Here is a 20,571-nt window from a genome sequence, read left to right as displayed (position 1 = left end):
GAAGTTGCGACAGCTCTAACTTCATGTGTCCTTACCTTCAGCAAAGCTTGGTCTTCCTCACTCAGATGGGAATGAGCTTCTCGTATTAACAGTCTGATAAAATAGGATAAAGCATTCTTTGACATAGGCGAAGATGGTTTCTTAACTGAACACCATAAAGCTTCAGACAGGCCTCGTAAAGGTTTAGTTCGTTTTAAATAGAAATTAAGAGCTCTCACAGGGCATAAGACTCTTTCTAGTTCATTGCCAACCATATTCGATAAGCTTGGAATATCGAACGATTTCAGCCAAGGTCGAGAAGGCAGCTCGTTTTTGGCTAGAAAACCAAGTTGTAGTGAACATGTAGCTTTTTCTGACGAAAATCCGATGTTCTTGCTGAAGGCATGAATCTCACTGACTCTTTTAGCTGTGGCTAAGCATACCAGGAAAAGTGTCTTTAAGGTGAGATCTTTCAGGGAGGCTGATTGTAGCGGCTCGAACCTGTCTGACATAAGGAATCTTAGTACCACGTCTAAATTCCAACCAGGTGTAACCAAACGACGCTCCTTCGTGGTCTCAAAAGACTTAAGGAGGTCCTGTAGATCTTTATTGTTGGAAAGATCTAAGCCTCTGTGACGGAAGACTGATGCCAACATGCTTCTGTAACCCTTGATAGTGGGAGCTGAAAGAGATCGTTCTTTCCTCAGGTATAAGAGGAAGTCAGCTATTTGAGTTACAGAGGTACTGGTCGAGGATACAGATACTGACTTGCACCAGTTTCGGAAGACTTCCCACTTCGATTGGTAGACTCTAAGGGTGGATGTTCTCCTTGCTCTAGCAATCGCCCTGGCTGCCTCCTTCGAAAAGCCTCTAGCTCTCGAGAGTCTTTCGATAGTCTGAAGGCAGTCAGACGAAGAGCGTGGAGGCTTTGGTGTACCTTCTTTACGTGTGGCTGACGTAGAAGGTCCACCCTTAGAGGAAGAGTTCTGGGAACGTCTACTAGCCATCGAAGTACCTCGGTGAACCATTCTCTCGCGGGCCAGAGGGGAGCAACTAGCGTCAACCTTGTCCCTTCGTGAGAGGCGAACTTCTGCAGTACCTTGTTGACAATCTTGAACGGTGGGAATGCGTATAGATCTAGATGTGACCAATCTAGGAGAAAGGCATCTATATGAACTGCTGCTGGGTCCGGGATTGGTGAACAATATATTGGGAGCCTCTTGGTCATCGAGGTTGCAAAGAGATCTATGGTTGGCTGGCCCCAAGTGGCCCAAAGTCTCTTGCATACATCCTTGTGGTGGGTCCATTCTGTTGGAATGACTTGTCCCTTCCGACTGAGACAATCTGCCATGACATTCAAGTTGCCTTGGATGAACCTCGTTACTAGCGATATGTTTAGAGCTTTTGACCAGGTGAGCAGGTTCCTTGCGATCTCGTACAATGTCAGTGAGTGGGTACCTCCTTGTTTGGAGATGTACGCCAAGGCCGTGGTGATGTCCGAGTTAACTTCCACCACTTTGCCTCGAAGGAGAGACTTGAAGCTTTTCAAGGCCAGATGTACTGCCAACAGCTCCTTGCAGTTGATATGCATGCTCCTCTGACTCGAGTTCCACAGTCCTGAGCATTCCCGACCGTCTAGTGTCGCGCCCCAGCCCACGTCCGATGCGTCCGAGAAGAGAACGTGGTTGGGAGTCTGAACAGCCAGGGGAAGACCCTCTCTTAGGTTGATATTGTCCTTCCACCAAGTCAGACAAGACTTTATCTTTTCGGAAACCTGGATCGAGACCGCTTCTAGCGTCTTGTCCTATTTCCAGTGAAAAGCTAGATGGCATTGAAGAGGACGGAGGTGTAGTCTTCCTAGTGACACAAATTGTTCCGCGGATGACAGCGTCCCTACCAGACTCATCCACAGCCTGACTGAGCAGCATTCTTTCTTCAGCATCTTCTGGATGGATAGCAGGGCTTGATCTATTCTGGGGGCTGATCGTCTTGTTGTTCAGCAACGTCCTCATCAGAGGGTTCCTCATCCGAAAACTGATGAGGAAACGGCAACGGAGTGGGCAACGTCTGGCTCGCGGAGTCCGGTCGCACTGGTGGATGCGTGACGGAGCCGGACGCAATATCATGGAACTGCTGCACAGTCTGTGAACTGTCAACAACCATGGGTGCGCGAGGAAGCACAGCGTCAACCCGAGACTGTCTAGACCGTCTGGGTTGTGCAGTCAACACCCTACCGGGTTGCTGAGGTTGACGCACTGCGTCAAAACAAGTCACCTCTGCTGGTTGTTGAACGTCCTGAACGTCAACAACCACCTCCGAGCGTCGCTTAACGTCAACGTGCGGCTGGCAACCCACACTGGGACGCATCGGTGGAGGAACCACCTCAACTGGCAGACGCGAGTAGGTTACCTCAGCGTCAACAGGGCGCACAACCGACCGGTTGGAAGGTTGTTGGCCAGAAGGTTCAGTAGCAACCTTCTCCGCATTAAAGTCCTCTATCAAGGACGCAAGCTTGGACTGCATGTCTTGCACCAAAGCCCATTTAGGGTCTACGGGAGCAGGTTTGGCAACAGACGGGGTTAGCGACTGAGGCGGTACCGTTTACCATCCCTGAAAGCCTTGTTATGCGTGACATAATTGTACAGCAAAACTTCAAAGGCTCGAAAACAGCTGTGCAGTTGACCTGTGAACAACTTGGAGCGTCTCCTGGCCAGGCACCAGGGAGAGTCTACGAGAATTGAGAAGTCTATCTGGGCAGAGGCATGAACTCCCAAGCCGAGAACTTCTCTCGTGTCATATCAGACTCTCGCTCTATAAACCAGTTTAAAAGAAGGGAAAGCAAAGGCTGTATCCCCCAAAACTCCTCCTGGTGAAAAACCAGTCGCCTAGCCAACGTAAAGCTCTCTAGGAGAGCGAGAGAGCACTAGCTTAAAAACAACGGCTTCGAAGTAGCTAGGCCTAGTGTAAGCTCTGACGTTTAGGCGAACGAGGAGCAGCAGTTACAAAAAGATCCGGACAAAGATCCTTAAAAAAATCATCATGATTTAATTAAAGTCCATAGGAGGCTAAGCAGCTTAGGCTCCTCTCCGTCTGACAGAGTCCTCAAGGGAATATCAGTAGGAGGGGGAACAGCTACTTCCTCATCTACAGGAACCTTGTCCGATAAAAGCCGAGTCTCAAGCAAGGGAGAGATCTACCGTGGTGGCAATGCTTTACAAGCAGAGTCCACACTCACTGGTGCATTAGTAGCGGACCAGAACGCAACGTCATGTAACTGCTTGACAGTCTGTGAACTGTCAACAACTGAACTGTCAACCACAACAGGTGCGTGAGGACGCACAGCGTCCACTCGAGACTGCTTTGACTGCCTAGACTGAGCAGTCAAAACAACTCTAGAATGCGGAGGTTGACGCACAGCGTCAAAACAAGTCAACTCCGATTGTTAGTGAACGTCTTGAACGTCAACAGGAGCATCAGCAAGTGGCCTAACGTCCAAATGCGGCTGAAAAACCACACGAGACCGCATCGAGTGTGGTTCTAAACAACCTGACTGACGTGACTAAGCTACGCCAACGTCAACAGTAAGCACAAAGGAACGTTAGGTTGGCTGAAAGCCAGGATATCGATGTAGATAAACGGCTAGACTCAACGGACTAATCGGCAGAATAGTCTTCCATAAGGGAGGCAAGCATATACTGCATGTCTTGCCATACAACCCATTAAGGATCAACGGAAATGGTTGTGGTAAGAGACGAGGGTAACGTCTGTGACCGCAACACTTTGCCTACAACAAAAAACTCTCGGAGTCTGTGTTACGCTTTTGTTAGGCGGCGAGCAGTTATCCGATGACTGCATAGGGTCAGAGCTGTCCTAATGGTTGTAACCAGGACGCTGGACCTGTCCTGAAAGGACTGACTTTCGCTTAAGGGCTTCGAAACCTTGTGACAGGTTTCTTATGCGAAAAGCCTTCGGATGACGAGGAGAAACAACGTCTCTCTCGTCTTATGGTAGGGGAGATCTTGGTAAGACACACCCGATACCATAGAGGGAAAACGTCTGTTCGTTGGTCAAGGCCTCTCGAACCCATAAGTCGTTTGACATTACTTCTCCCCTGGCCTTGGGAGCATGTAAGAGGTCCCGGACTAGGTGAACGACAGGCACGAACAGACGAACCCTCGGACGCAACACTGTAACACTTTGCGCATATCACTTTATCACTTCGATTTTCTGTTTTGCACTTATTTCACTGAAATCGAAACTTTTACTGATTTCTACCTGAAACACGCAATTCTACCCTTCATTAAAAGGTAGTAATTGCGAAATCAGTCGTATAATGCAAGCTCATTAATACCAGCAAAAAACAGAAAACATAATTTAAGATAAAAAAATCAGTGGCTGGAAAAGAGACTAAACACTAGTTCATATAACTACGTTTTCAATCTCTCACCGCACATAGCCTGGGGACGAGAATAAAAAACTAAAACGTTTTATCCTTCCTCCCCGTACAGCGACTAGGGACGAGAGTAACTCGAGAACAACGTTACCCGCTTGAACGGAACGTTTTCTCTCCTCTCTCTCCCTCCGTCTCTATCTCTCTCTCTCTTTCTCTCTTGATTTCGCACCTAAGAGAAGAGCCCAATTATATTTCGTCAAAAAAAACATGTTGTTTGACTAAAGGAAAAAACTGAAAGGTTTTTCAAATAAAAAGTTCCTTTAAAATGGAATTTAAAACATTTAAGCTAAGAAAGAATGAACAAAACGTCAGAATCGATTTACTCTTACTGCAAAGTGAAACCGTGATACACTCTCTATCGTAACGATAGAGCGCATGTTGAACGTCCTGAACGTCAACAACTGCGTAGCATAAATAAACTAAACGTTAGTTCATCTTTGAAAACAGTACGAAGACTATCAAAGAAATTCTTTCATAAAATATTACATTTAAAAAGTTTTAAATCCTTAGCTCTTTAAAAGCTAATTACGATATAAAGGGCTCAACGTTGATTAACTTCGGTTTCCAAGTTAGGACCGCCTACTCTCAGGAAAGGTCTATATAAACAAAACATTAAAATTATTTTTATATGTTTATAATAAATGGAAAGTTAATCGAAGAGGCCTAATAAAGGCGGAGAGATATAAAATATATAGAGGAAAATCTATAACGTGATATAATAACTAAAAGCCTAAACACACTTCCGTCTAAGGGAAGGGTCGGCCATTTAAAAGTGAAAGAAAGTCCATACTCTCTTTGTCACCATAATTAAATCTATCCAAAACGAGTTCAAGATTTAAGATGAAGATAAAACACCTGCATAGCGAAAGCTCAAAACTAGAATAAAGTACTTCACCAATTAGTTGTGAAAAAACTCCAGTTTAGCAACAGCGAGTAAGTACGTCTTGTCGATAGCTCGACAGAGAGAAAATTGAGTTCTTTGTTTACATTGAGTACTGGGTATCTGGACGACAGATGGCGCTGTTGGGCACACCCGCAACCTGTGTAGCGATCGCTGGCGAGTTTTACCTTAGAGTTTTCTGTCGAGCAACAGAGTTACAGCTATTATAATCACCGGCTAAGTTAAATATTGAAAACTCCAGGTTCTACAGCGAGTAATGATACGTCTTGTCGTCAAGGTCGACAGAGAAGAATTGAAGGGTTTGTTTACATGCAAGAGTGGTATCTGGCCGATAGTTGGCGCTGGTGGTCACACCCGCAACCTTCATAGCGATCGCTCGCGAGTTTTTGAGTGTGTTTTCTGTCGAGCCGCTGAGTAGCAGCTATTATATATTCACCGGCTAAGTTAAATATTTAAAACTCTACTTGACATTTCTGAGCAGTAAGAAAGGGGTATGGTATGTGCCCTTCATATCCCATACTTATGGGGAAAACCACTTCCGAAGTCCTCAAGACTATGATGTACAGTCTAAAGGAAATACTGTATTTGTTTGAAGTAGAGTATTAGTAGAATGGTAAAGGTTGAGCAGCCATTAACCCCCTTTGTTTCACCCCATACATGTGGTTAATTTATTGTTGTTCTAGGGCACTCACTTATCTCCTTGATATGTTACTGAACATTCATTGGAGTTTTACATTTCAGGTAATTTCTTGGATCCTTTAGCCTTTCTTTTGGCTACAAATATTTCTTCATTTTATGTACATTATGCACTATTTTGCTTTCTAGTCCTAACTTTCTATCAGTTTTATCTCCCTTATCCTTAACATCCCTTGAAGTTCTTCCCTTCAAGGGAATTGTGTTCTCTCCATTCTCTTCTATCCTGTACTCTCTCTTCCTGAGCCCCCATCAAGGATAGGTCTTCATCTATCCTGCTCTTTCACATTTCCTGGCCCTTCCCATCAGTTTGCGTCCTGCTACTTTTAAGTTTACAGCTTTTTTTACTAAATGTTCCTCATCAATGTTCTCCCCATCTTAAAATTCAAAATCTCGGCCCATTTTAGAGTTTTTGGGGACTACAATCCACCAATTCTTCGTTCATACTATTTTACTCCACTAATGAATTTTAATAAAGTTAACATCTTACCAAAATCTCTCTAAATTTTCTTTGTGCCCCTGCTTCTGATGCATAGAATAGTACCAACCTTATACAACCCAACTGTCCTTTTCTCTAAGCAGTCCAGTATGTCTCTAAGGTTACAAAAATCCTCTACCTCTCCCAAGACCAGCCCATCTACCACAACAACTTGTCAACTTCTATCTTCCCCATTTTTTCTTTTATAAGTTTCAGGCATCTTAAATGTCTTTCTTACGGTAGAATCTGTAATCATGAGGACCTCTTGTGATACTATCTGCTGGATTTAGAACATAGTACAGAGTTCACCCCCAAACCATTCCCACAACCACTCCACAGCAGCATTCGTGCATTTGCTTTTTCCTTAGTTTCCATCCCAGTTACCACCAGCTTCATTTTGCTTATGTTGATTATCATTCCTCTCCTATCTAATCATTCCCACAATTCTTGCTCATTTTCAGCCGTTACCACAAGGTCATTAGTATACAGCAGCTCCCAGCGATACCCTTTCCTGCACTCCTTTGTAGTTTTGCCACTAGCTTGATAAACAGCAACAGGCTCAGCATTACACCTTGATCAACATTTATCTCCAGCTTTTCTGATACTCTTACTATTGCATTCACTCTAGAACTGGTGTTATGATAGTGGCAACTTAACACTGGAACTCCCTGCCATTCTAATGACCTTTTAATTACTTGCATCTGTACTGTATTGAATGCTTTTACAAGATTTATAAACATGCGGTACTCTCACTTCCTCTTTATTTGGGTACTTTAACAGTGGTTGCCTCATCAACAACTGTTTTTGCTGTTGATCTATCTGTCATGAAGCTATAATAACAATTACAAATTTCTAATACATATTTCTGGCACCTTTTCTAATATTTTCAATGCATGTTCAAGAAGTTTTATTTTTCTGTATTTCCATTGTGCAGTATATCCTTATTACCCATGTATACATTTACCGTAAGACACTTTTCCTTCTCCTTTGGTCCTCTCTGTTGTTTTATTTGGTTTTCATATAATCTAGTCAGCACCTGAATGACATAATTGCCATTTTTCATACTATATTCACCCATATTTTTTTCGACATACTTTATCTATGTCTTCAGTTGTTTGTTTCTATGTTTTCAGATAATTATTTTTTAACATCTTTCAGTTTTTCACTATTCAGTTAACTAGCAGCAATCTATGTTGTGTTATGGATGCCATTCAGTGCAACCTTTAGCATGATACTGTCCATACTTTTCATCACAATAATGTATTATATAAGCAATGTGTTTTAACTTCCCAATTCAAGTTATTAGCTTCTAAGCTCCTTTCAACAATATGGTTGCATTAACTTTAATCCTTGGTTTTGGCAATATTCCATAATAATTTCTCCTTTCCTATTTCGTTCTCCTTTGCTATTTCTAACTGTAATATTATCAAAATGTGCTGTCTCTTCCTTTGGGGCATTTTAGATCTCTTCATATCAGTACCATCTGACTGTGGCACTACTGTCATAGCACCCAAGTCGTTCCAAAAATTCTAGATTTTCTTTTGAGGAGCATAAGGCAGAATAGACATGCATCACTCAAGATTATCTTAAATTTTATTATTCCTCCGCCCATTCACTCCACCTCTATCATACCTAAAGATTTAGGCCATTCTTTTTTTCATCAGTCTGCCCACTCAATTTTATTATGAGTCCCATTCATTCCACCAGAACATTACAAATTTTTCAAGTAATTTATATTTTTCCTAACTATATGAACCTGAGTCCTTCAATATGAACCAAGGTGTCAGTAGCATACGGAGAGCCACTTTGACCATCGATGACCTCAAGTTACATTTCACTTGAAGGACTCAGTTTGTGTACTGTAGTTAGGAAAAATAGAAATTACTTTAATAATGTGTGATTTGATCCTACACAAGAACAAACCACCGTACTTTAATAAGAGACTTATCCTTAGGAAGGAAGAAAGTTCCCATAACTAAGCTAGCTGGTTTAAAGTCCCTATAGAGGTGTGGAAGTGTTGACTCCTATCCACTTCCTAACAACCTGGATTGAAATTTCTCTGATGATAGGCTAGGTTTCTACTGGAAAGACATACAGACATAGAGGAACTTAATATCCTTAAGAGGATATGATGACTGAAAAGTATCATCAATTTAAAGAAATACAGTACGGTTTATACACTGTGACCATCCTCTCCTTCATAAGGAAGATGGTATGTATGTTGATGGAGTGGTGAGAGAGGTGAATGCTAGAGTGCTTGGACAAGGATTAAAACTGGTATACGAGAATGACCATGAATGGGAGGTAAATCAGTTGTTGTTTGCAGATGATACAGTACTGGTTGCAGACACAGAAGAGCAACTTGGCCGATTAGTGACAGAATTTGGAAGTGTGTGTGAGAGAAGGAAGTTGAGAGTTAATGTGGGTAAGAGTAAGGTTATGAGATGTACAAGAAGGGAAGGTGGTGCAAGGTTGAATGTCATGTTGAATGGAGAGTTACTTGAGGAGGTGGATCAGTTCAAGTATTTGGGGTCTGTTGTTGCAGCAAATGGTGGAGTGAAAGCCGATGTACATCAGAGAGTGAATGAAGGTTGCAAAGTGTTGGGGGCAGTTAAGGGAGTAGTAAAAAATAAAGGGTTGGGCATGAATGTAAAGAGAGTTCTATATGAGAAAGTGATTGTACCAACTGTGATGTATGGATCGGAGTTGTGGGGAATGAAAGTGATGGAGAGACAGAAATTGAATGTGTTTGAGATGAAGTGTCTAAGGAGTATGGCTGGTGTATCTCGAGTAGATAGGGTTAGGAATGAAGTGGCGAGAGTGAGAACGGGTGTAAGAAATGAGTTAGCAGCTAGAGTGGAAATGAATGTGTTGAGGTGGTTTGGCCATGTTGAGAGAATGGAAAATGGCTGTCTGCTAAAGAAGGTGATGAATGCAAGAGTTGATGGGAGAAGTACAAGAGGAAGACCAAGGTTTGGGTGGATGGATGGAGTGAAGGAAGCTCTGGGTGATAGGAGGATAGATGTGAGAGAGGCAAGAGAGCGTGCTAGAAATAGGAATGAATGGCGAGCGATTGTGACGCATTTCTGGTAGGCCCTGCTGCTTCCTCCGATGCCTTAGATGACCGCGGAGGTAGCAGCAGTAGGGGATTCAGCATTATGAAGCTTCATCTGTGGTGGATAACGGGGGAGGGTGGGCTGTGGCACCCTAGCAGTACCAGCTGAACTCGGTTGAGTCCCTTGTTAGGCTGTGAGGAACGTACAGAGTAGAGGTCCCCTTTTTTGTTTTTGTTTCATTTGTTGATGTCGGCTACCCGCCAAAATTGGGGGAAGTGCCTTGGTATATGTATGTATGTATTATATGAATAGAAAAAGTTGCTTTGTACGGAAGCTTAAATGCATGATAGTCATGTGTTGCTCATCCATGAACTGCTTACTAGAACCGAAAAGGAGTGAGATTACAGTATGTAACAAACCACGGCAGAACAAACACCATTTGAGGGATCTGATATAAATTGTATGTAATTACAATAATCTAATACTGGCCACGCAGATGGCATACACAGCACATCCATGTACTGCTTGCCAAGACAAAGGGGCAATGAGAAAATATTTATCTGCGAGTGAAGCAAGCCACGGCATAACAAGTATCATTTGAGGAACGTAATGTGAATCTAGCAATTATGATAAGAGTATTTACATATCACCCCACTTAGCCGAACCATATATTTTTCAAACTTATTATCTTGTGTTTATTATGCATTTCTGACCATCAGCATTGGTGCAAATCACACTATTTTTTTAATTTCCCCACCCAAAACCTGAGTTTCCCACTGAGATCCCCCCATTAATTGTAATTGTATGGGGAGGTAGGACAATTCACGAACAGGGGATTTGCCCCAATACAGTATTCGAGATCAGAAATGGATAAAACTGAAGATAACCTGTAGGAAAAATGTATGCTTCATGTATTTGGTTAGAAATTAAACATGACAAATTCGGAGATAATTTGTATTTTTCCTAACCATACAAACCTTAGCTATTTACATAGGGTATTACTTTCGGCGTAGCTGAAATGACGAGCCATTAGATTTTAACGAGGGTTAAACTACCCCCGCGCTAGTTAGCACGGGGGTAGGGGAGGGGTAGCTAGCCACCCCTCCCCCCCACACACAGGTGAGCTGCCTCACTTCACTTAGAGGTAGGACTTGTCATGGGGGACAGGGCTGGCGGGCAAATATGTGTAAATAGCTAAGGTTTGTACGGTTAGGAAAAATACAAATTATCTCCGAATTTGTCATTTGTTCCGTAACCGAAATACAAACCACGCTATTTACATAGGGTGACTTACCCTTAGGTAGGGTGGAAAGTCCCCAGCCTTACAGGCTTTGGCTTACCTGGGGACTCAGAATCCGAGTGAGCAGCACTCGAGAAAAAGAGTCCCTGCACCTCGAAAGTTTCTTGCTACGCAAGAAACGTGCGGCCTACATAAGCTTGTGTGTGGAGGGAAGTAGTGTGACTTGTCCTAGAAAGTCAACCTGAAGTCCTTTAGCTGGAATTCTAGACTAGGACGTTCCCAATACCACCTCGTCAGGGTATGGGGGACGCGACAGTATTAACTTAATACTAGGAACACAAGAAAGCATGGTTTACCTGCAGAGGTTTGAGGTCAGCTATGCAGAGAACCCAGGATGCTGCTTTCCCCAAGAGAGGGGAGGATGAAGAAAGAAGTAAGGGCCAGACATACTTCTTTCATTCATGCAGTTTAAAACCAGATAACAATGCCCTCAACCTTCTGCTACCGGTCCATTAAGGAGCCTGAGGTTAGACCAGCTGTTGTGTAGCCACCACAGGGCCGATAGTAAACGTATCGAGGCTCCTGGGGGTCACGTCCTGCAGGTAGTGGGCTGTGAAGGTCATTAGATGCTTCCAAACTCCAGCTTGTAGCACCTGCATCACAGAGTAGTTCCTCTTGAGGGCCAGGGACGTTGCAATGCCTCTGACATCGTGTGCTCTAAGGCGACGTGACGGAGGAGGGTCTGGATTCAGGGCGTGATGGATGACCCTTTGAATCCAGGCTGAAAAGGCATTCTTGATGACCCTCCTCTCCGTCCTCCCCGTCCTCCCAAACAAGGCTTACACGTGAGGATGAACTGCAGCTGTTCTTTAAGATAACCCCTCCGACACCTTACTGGGCATAGTAGGAGAAGGTCTGGGTCATCTGTTAAAGAACGGAGACTCGAAATCCTGAAGGAGTCGAACCGAAGGTCCAGGACTCCAAGATTTTGAGTCTAGTAACCAACTCACGGACGAACCTGAACGTTACCTCCACCTATCCTCTTGAATGGGCGACGTCATACGAGAGACTATGAAGTTCACTGACACGCCTGGCCGAGGCCAGAGTCAGCGGGAGCACCGTCTTCCAAGACAGGTGACGATCAAAGCCTGGCGTAATGGTTCGCAAGGAGATCTCTTAAGAGCCCTAAGAGCCCGAACCATGTTCCACGGAGGAGGTCTCACTTCCGACTGGGGGCAGGTAAGTTCGTAGTTTCGTATGAGCGAAGAAAGATCCAGCGAGGAAGAAATGTCTATTCCTTTCAGCCTGAAATCCAGGCTTAAAGCTGAGCGATAGGCTTCCACCGCCGAGAGCGAAAGGCGCATTTCCTCCCGCCGATATACAATAACTCCGCTATTGCTGGAATAGTGGCATCAAAGAGAGAGGTACCTCTCCCACAACACCAACCACATAAGACTCTCCACTTCGCTTGGTAGACCCCTGCGGATGACTTTCGCAGGTGTCGAGACATCCACTCCGCAACTTGTTGCGGAACGCCTCTCTCTGTGAGGAGATGCTGGATGGTCTCCAGGCGTGAAGCCGAAGCGATGCTACGGCTTGTGGTAGATGTTGCAGTGCGGTTGTTTGAGTAGCTTATGTCGTGGGGGAAGCTCTCTCAGGAGTTCCGTCAGGAGATGCAGAAGTTCCTGGAACCACTCTGCATGATGCCGCAGCGGAGCTATCAGAGTCATCGACAGGTTGATCAATAGTCTGGTCTTGTTGAGCCCCCTTCTCAACAGACAGAACGGTGGGAAGACGTAGACGTCGATGTTGTCCCACCGTGTAGGAAGGCATCTTGCCTGAATGCCTTGGGGTCTGGGACTGGGAGTAGTACAGCGGCAGCTTGAAATTCAAGGCTGTCACAAACAGGTCCACAAGGTCAGGACTTGTTGGCTACCAGGGGGGGGCCCCAAGACCACTCGGTACTCTCTATCTGCGGGGCCCTGCTCAGACTGTCAGAGAGCACATTCCTTTGTCCGGAATGAAGCGAGCCGATAGGGTATTGAGTGGACTTCAGTTCATCTCAGTATCTCTACTGAAAGATGAGAAAGTTGTTATGAAAAGGTACCTCCCTGCTTGTTGAAACAAAACGCACTACCATGGAGTTGTCGTTCAAGGAGTGACTCGCCAGGGTCTGTTGGAAGTGTTGAAGGGCCAGAATACGGCCTTCATTCCTAGCAGATTGATGTGGAGGTACCCTTCTGGTTCTAACCATTGGCCTTATTCAGAACGTGGGCCTCCCCCACTCCCCCTTGTTTTGATGAGTCCGAGAACAGCATCAAATGCGGGGGAAGGGCGAGAAGATCCATTCCCTTGCAAAGGTTTCCGTAGGTCAACTACCACTGCAGGTCCATTCGTTCCACAGGTCCCAAAGAGACCAGAATGTCCGGGGAATCGTTGTTTTGATTCCACCGAGACTTGGGCTGCCGATGCAGGGATCTCATCCTGAGGCGGCCGTTGGAACTAGCCTGGCCAAGGAGGAAAGGTGACCTAGGAGGCATAACCAAGATTGGGCTGGAAGCTCTCCTCGTCTGAAGAAAGGTTCTGCGACTCTCCTCAGCCTTGCTATCCTGTCATCTGATGAGAAGGCTTGGAGATTGGAGTCTAATATCATGCCTAGATATCCCAGTTGTTGAGATGGAAGCAGAGAAGACTTCTCAAGAATTACCATGATCCCTAGATCTTGGCAAAGTCCCAGAAGCTTGTCTCGGTGTCGAAGAAGGGTCGATTCCGAGACTGCCTGGGATAGCCAGTCATCCAGAAAACGAAGGAGACAGATGCCGCTCCTGTGTGGCCATGAAGATAACAGGGCGAACATTCTGGTGGACACCTGCGGTGCTGTGGAGAGATCGAGACACAGCACCTTGAACTGGTATATCTTGTTGTCTAGGCTGAATTTCAAGTACTTCCTGGAAGACGGATGGATTGGGATCTGGAAGTGCCCATCCTGCAGATCCAGTGTGCATATGAAGTCTTGTGGTCTCACTACAAGCCTGATTGACTCTGCTGTTCCACGCTGAACGAAGTTGTTCGACAAACTTGATCAGGGCTGAGAGGTCAAGACAGGTCTCCAGACTTCAGACGCTTTCTTACAAGAAAGAGTTGACTGAAGAAGCCGGGGGGGAGCCATCGATGACCTTTTGGAGAGCATCCCTCTTGCACGTGCCATTCTCTGCGTTTACGGGGAGAAGATCGTGATCTGGAAGTACGCGCTCCAGAAGACTCGCCAGGTTGCCTGTGTTGCGAAAACCCGACAGGAATCGCTGTCGAAATCACCCTGGCGCTCGCACGATGGTAAATCGTTGGTTCGCGCGCGGGCGAACGTGGGTGCGGGCGCGCAGGCGAAAGTGCTCGTGGGCGCGCAGGTGAGGGCGAGCGCTGGAGGTCGGGAGACCGATGGCGCGTAGGCGAGCGTTGGCGAGCGATGGCGCGTTGGCGAGCGATGGCGCGTTTTGGCGAGCGATGGCGCGTTTTGGCGAGCGATGGCGCGTTTTGGCGAGCGATGGCGCGTTTTGGCGAGCGATGGCACGTTTTGGCGAGCGATGGCACGTTTTGGCGAGCGATGGCACGTTTTGGCGAGCGATGGCACGTTGGCGGGAATCACGCTGGCACTCGCGCGATGGAAAACCGTTGGTTCGCGCGCGGGCGAACACGGGTGCACATGTGAGCGGGCACGCGGTCGTAAGGGCGAGCGCAGGTGGCCGGGAGACCGATGGCGCGTAAGCGAGCGATGGCGCGTAAGCGAGCGATGGCGCGTAAGCGAGCGATGGCGCGTAAGCGAGCGATGGCGCGTAAGCGAGCGATGGCGCGTAAGCGAGCGATGGCGCGTAAGCGAGCGATGGCGCGTAAGCGAGCGATGGCGCGTAAGCGAGCGATGGCGCGTAAGCGAGCGATGGCGCGTAAGCGAGCGATGGCGCGCTGACAAGCGATGGCGCGTCCTGGCGAGTGATGGCTCGTAGGCGGGCGAAAGCGCGTTGGCAAGCGATGGCGCGTTGGCAAGCGATGGCGCGTTGGCAAGCGATGGCGCGTTGGCAAGCGATGGCGCGTAGCGACCGATTGCCTACAGGAGAGTTACCGCGTGGGCGCGTAGGAAACCTACGACGATTGAAGCGTTGGCGCGTTGAAAACACTTGCGTGCAGGCGAAGAATCGCGCGGGCGCGTAAGGAGAGCCCAGGGGTGCCTGTGCGCTAGCTTAGGTGTCTCCTGGGCGGCGCAGTGTGAAGTGGAAGCGTGCTGGTGCGTTGGTGCGCTGGAACTGGAACCGCGCGTGGGCGCGCTTGGCGCAAAACTTCAGAAGGGCGCTGCGAGTCCAGAAGAACCTGTGCGCTAGCGTAGGAACTTCTTGAACTGAGCGCGACGAGGCAGGAACCAGGAGATCGTAGGAGCGTAGTTGCGTGGCCAGAACATATGCGCGGCCAGACGATATCAGCGAGGGTGCAGAACCAGAGAGATCGTCGGCGAGGAGGCGAAGGAATAAACTCCTTGCCTGCGCCCAGATCCGAAGATCGTGGGCGCGTGGGCGAACGTTGGCGCGTATTGCGCACATCAGGAAAGGGGTCGCAGATGCACGCTGGCGAGCAGGTGAACGTGGAGTTCAGAGCGATCTTGGGCGTTCAGGAGACCGTAGGTGCACATGGCGTGTAGCCACACAGGAGGTCTCAGAAGAGTTGGCGATCAGGAGATGATTCAGCAGAAGTCTGGTCCACAGCAGGAGAGCATTTGTGAACTATTGCGCGTGAGCGCGCAGGAGAACGAGATTGCACAGGTAAAAAACCTGGCACCAAATGGACCTACTCACGTTGTGGGATAAGCCCTTTGCCCCGAAGGGACCGGTGCCCGTTTGCAAAACAGGGTGGAGAGGCGCCCACTGCGCTTCTGGGTCCAGGAACGGAGAAGGAAGACAAGAAGATCTGGCAGGTGTCGGAGATCGCGAACGAACTGCCGACAGGTCTAGCGAAGCAGCGGCAACTGTCTGTTCTCGTCGAGGAGGATCCTCTGCGGCTGAAGATGAAGACTACCACGGACAGGAGCACCATCATCAGTCCTCCGAAGAGGAGTCTCTGTTAGTGAACTCCCCCAGTGGGAAGAGACACTCGCAGGAGAGACTGTTGGACTCAGCTGCCCCCTCGAAGATGTTCGGAGAAGATGTTCGGAGAGGGGAACCGAGCCTTCAGCAACAACAGCAGAGGAGTCCTCCGAAGAGGAGTCTCTATGAGTGTCCTCTCTCACGAACGAGAGAGGTGAACACTTCGTAGAAGAGACAGGAAGAACTGACGAAGGCACCCCTTAGGGCCGTTGTATCAGCAAGCTGACCATAAAGAGCAACCCTACAAAGAGGAGCTCCTGCAGCTGCTCAGCCCCTTGAGCGTAGCTGCAAGTGCGACCGCTCAGCACCAAGAGCATAATCGCACGAAAACCATGGTCTGGCCTTGCAACTGCTCAGCCCCTTGAGCATGGTTACAAAAGCAGTCGCTCAGCACCAAGAGCATAACCGCCCGAGGACCAGAAATTATTAAGGTAAGAGAAGATGCCCCCCCTGAAGGGGAAAAAACTCATACCTGGGAAGGGAACCTCCCTCGGAAGGGAAGTTACCCACCCATGGAGGCGAACCTCCTGAGCGTTCTAAATGAACTAAGGAGCTGACAGTTGTCACAGGAGAACTTCTAGGAGAAGGGAACACGCCCATGATGTCGTAGAGGAGGCGGCAACTGCAGACTCCCAAGGCACCAACAGGACAGCTCTGTTTCGTTGGCACATTAGGCAAACGAAAAACTAGATAGTTAACTGTGAAAATAAAACAATTAGTTAACATTAATTCCCCCGGGGGAACTCCGAAGAGGAACCCCTGCGGGAAAAGAACATAAGAATTACGCACCAGGAATGCACCTTCCTCCCCCACTGACACTCACGGGAAGGGGGGGAAGGCGGAGAACTGTAACAAAACAGAATTATAACAATTATAATTATGTAATTCATCTAAGAATGTTCACTAATAGTAAGAACGAATGAACCCCGAAGGGAAGCGTTCTACACAGAAGCTGAAAAGTTAACAAATACAATTAGATTTAATTAAAAATAATTGAGACAAAATAAACGGAGTAGCAACTCATCCCGCAACGGGAAGGAAGCTACCGTAATACGTAGTGGAAATAAAAGGGTGAACGACCTCAAGGAGAGAGAGAGAGAGACCATAGTCAAACTAAACTCCCAAGTTCCCTACGCTGATAGACCAAGTTCCCCGTAGGGAAGGAGGAACAGCGGAGAAACAGATTAATAAATAAAGTCCAGCGATGACGATTCCCCACGGCGCCCGCCGAAGGGAGACCGAAGGACCAAGGGAGAGATCGCGACCCATGAAATGTCACCGTGGTGGCCTGGGACCACACGGAGAAGTTGTCGTACAAATGAGTGGACTTCCTACACACACACACACACAGCACAAACACTGAAAAGGAAACTTACTGTACTGTTTTTCTATACTCAAATATATACATAAACATAAGAATGTTTACATATATATTAAGTATAAGCAAAGTAAGTCAAAACATTAATGGCTGCCATGCAAGGACGGGACGGACACATCTGTTCATCGTCCGAGCCAAAAGTGAAGTGAGGCAGCTCACCAGTGTGTGGGGGGGAAGGGTAGCTAGCTACCCCTCCCCTACCCCCGTGCTAACTAGCGCGGGGGTAGTTTAACCCTAGTTAAAATCTAATGGCTCGTCATTTCAGCTACGCCGAAAATAATACCCTATGTAAATAGTGTGGTTTGTATTTCGGTTACGAAACAAATATATATTAACCAAATTTTGAGCCAACCTGATGATAAAGGTGGCCTTTGTGACATTTCTTAGTTTTAGAAATACCAGAGTTGATTAGTTTTAGGATATATTCTTGTATGTACTGGTACATACATACATATACCAAGGCACCTCCCCCAGTTTTGGGGGGTAGCCGACATCAACAAATGAAACAAAACAAAAAGGGGACCTCTACTCTCTACGTTCCTCCTAGCCTGACAAGGGACTCAACCGAGTTCAGCTGGTACTGCTAGGGTCCCACAGCCCACCCTCCCCCGTTATCTACCACAGATGAAGCTTCATAATGCTGAATCCCCTACTGCTGCTACCTCCGCGGTCATCTAAGGCACCAGAGGAAGCAGCAGGGCCTACCGGAACTGCGTCACAATTGCTCGCCATTCATTCCTATTTCTAGCACGCTCTCTTGCCTCTCTCACATCTATCCTCCTATCAACCAGAGCTTTCTTCACTCCATCCATCCACCCAAACCTTGGCCTTCCTCTTGTACTTCTCCCATCAACTCTTGCATTCATCACCTTCTTTAGCAGACAGCCATTTTCCATTCTCTCAACATGGCCAAACCACCTCAACACATTCATATCCACTCTAGCTGCTGACTCATTTCTTACACCCATTCTCACCCTCACCACTTCGTTCCTAACCCTATCTACTCGAGATACACCAGCCATACTCCTTAGACACTTCATCTCAAACACATTCAATTTCTGTCCCTCCATCACTTTCATTCCCCACAACTCCGATCCATACATCACAGTTGGTACAATCACTTTCTCATATAGAACTCTCTTTACATTCATGCCCAACCCTCTATTTTTTACTACTCCCTTAACTGTCCCCAACACTTTGCAACCTTCATTCACTCTCTGACGTACATCTGTATATTCTTGTATGTACTGGTACTTAGAAAAATTCTGATACTCGTGAGAAATGTGACAAGAGTAAATAGGAGACCATTTGGATATTACCAAAAACACAGAACACAATATGTGCAAACATTTATATTGATCCTTTAAAATAGTTGCTATATGAATGCAGTGTACAGCAATTCTGCTGGAGGTCACTAGTACGGTATATTGTAGGTCTACTGTATATGTAAAAAGGTTACAACACTGGTGAATTAAATACCATACAAGCACAGAGCTTGGAATATTGTGATACACTTTGTATATAGCGTACAGTATTTATTGTCATATTTACCAGTGTAATAAAAATCCTAATCTTCTCGTGTTATGATAAATAATGGTATGTCTTAGTTTATGGTGTTACATTGTCTTCTTGTAATAACGTAAATTTAGAATTAATTTCGTCGAGACAGTAATATTAAATTTAGTGTTATGTTCACAGAACAGAAGATTAGTGACAATATTTAGCTTTATTAAATTGCATAGATATTATGTTAAGTTTTAATCCTGATGTAAGTTAAATTTTGAGAATGCGGTATAGTACTCACATGAAATTTATGAAGGTTAGGGTTTCGAATAATATTTAGGGTGAAAATTTTAATTTACTTAAGTGAATACAGTACAGTACTGTAAGTGAATAGACAATTGAATAAAGTATAAAATCACTAAAGGGCGTTTGATTCTGGTCCATAAAGCCCCAGACCACACAACACCATAGACATTGATAATCCCACATACTACCTTATTGGTAGTAAGAGTTTATCATACCACTGTTAAACCATAAATATTGTCAAATGAGGTCAAGAATTTTACATGGTCAAATAGGGCGACTTTACTCACTTTGGACTGAGACGAAGTGATGAAACTATCCAAATTGAATTCTGACAGGTGACTAGTTTCAACACCTAATATTATCTATTATAAACACAAAAAAAACGATTGGTTGTTTGAATTTCATTTAGCAGAGGGATCGCAAAATAAGAACTGGTTTCCAATGTCTCCTTTTACAAACAAGATGGCACTGATAACATTTTACTTAAGCTTCAAGCTTATTTCCTTTTGTTGATTGTTGAATTTTCTTATAGGTTGTTAATTTTACAGACTCTCTCATAACAGAAGACCAAATTATTCACCATCTTCTATCATCAAATGAAAAAAATTATCAATAACTATATATTTTTTCAGGAACATTTTCAAGATACACTCAATAATAGTACATCCTCCTAGGAGAAAATAATCCTCCAACAATGATGGCCATAAAAAAAAAATCGTTAAAGGAAAGCCATCAGTAGAAATTTATGAGTTCTGCACACTTCTAAGGCGATGTTCTATACAAGCATACACTCACAAACATCACATCCAACATGTCGCCACCTAGTCTAGGTATAAGTTTCCCATACACTGTATCAAGATACTCTGTAACTGTTCCAGGTCAGTTCTGTTAAGTATGAGGTGTGGGAAGTGAAGACCCATAAGTAATGACAGATAAGGGATAAATGGGAAGCTTCAATGTTTACAAGTGATATTGCAAGGGTAAAGAGATACTCTAGCCACCTGGTTAGTACGATATAGGACGGTACAGTGGTAACGTGTTCGCCTAGCATTAGCATAGCAGCAAATCAATCCCAGCCAGGGGCACTGAGTTTAAGCTGTTTACTTGGGAGGCCTCTGATGTGGTTGGGCACCACAGTGGGGGGTTGGGCTTGCCCGACTGACGTTCTGGTGAACATATAAACTGGAACTCATACCAGACACCATTACCTTTACCAAGACACATGCCAAGTGGCTAACTCCCAATTTTCACAGTTGGAGAAACTAATAAATGGACACAGAGCACTTGGTCTCATTTTAATATATTATATGGTAAAGCAAATTATATATCATATAGAGAATGCACATCGTTAAGGGGCAGTGATTTAAAATTATAAAAAATATAAAGATTAATAAATTACTAATAACCAGCAATACCCAGGACCAACTACTAGGATTTGCAGAGTGATTCAAGTTGCAG

At 45.6% G+C, this 20,571-nt stretch overlaps 1 protein-coding gene across 7 annotated transcripts in view; it reads right to left on the bottom strand.

The window, feature by feature from the left end:
* LOC137638574 (acidic proline-rich protein PRP33-like) overlaps positions 1–20,571 on the bottom strand; it is a 249,694-nt gene that overhangs the window by 227,552 nt on the left and 1,571 nt on the right. The window contains exon 1 of one of the 7 annotated variants that reach the window (XM_068370751.1): positions 19,401–19,474. The exons of the other annotated variants lie outside the window; for them this stretch is intronic. The gene's annotated coding sequence lies outside the window, so the exon portion shown is untranslated. Of the gene's footprint in view, positions 1–19,400; positions 19,475–20,571 lie in introns of those variants that run through there. 7 annotated transcript variants of the gene reach the window in all.

This window comes from Palaemon carinicauda, chromosome 3, assembly GCF_036898095.1.
Source record: "Palaemon carinicauda isolate YSFRI2023 chromosome 3, ASM3689809v2, whole genome shotgun sequence".
Classification (NCBI taxonomy): domain Eukaryota; kingdom Metazoa; phylum Arthropoda; class Malacostraca; order Decapoda; family Palaemonidae; genus Palaemon; species Palaemon carinicauda.
Note: the sequence above shows the minus strand (reverse complement) of the source record. Positions and strands in the feature narration are given on the sequence as shown.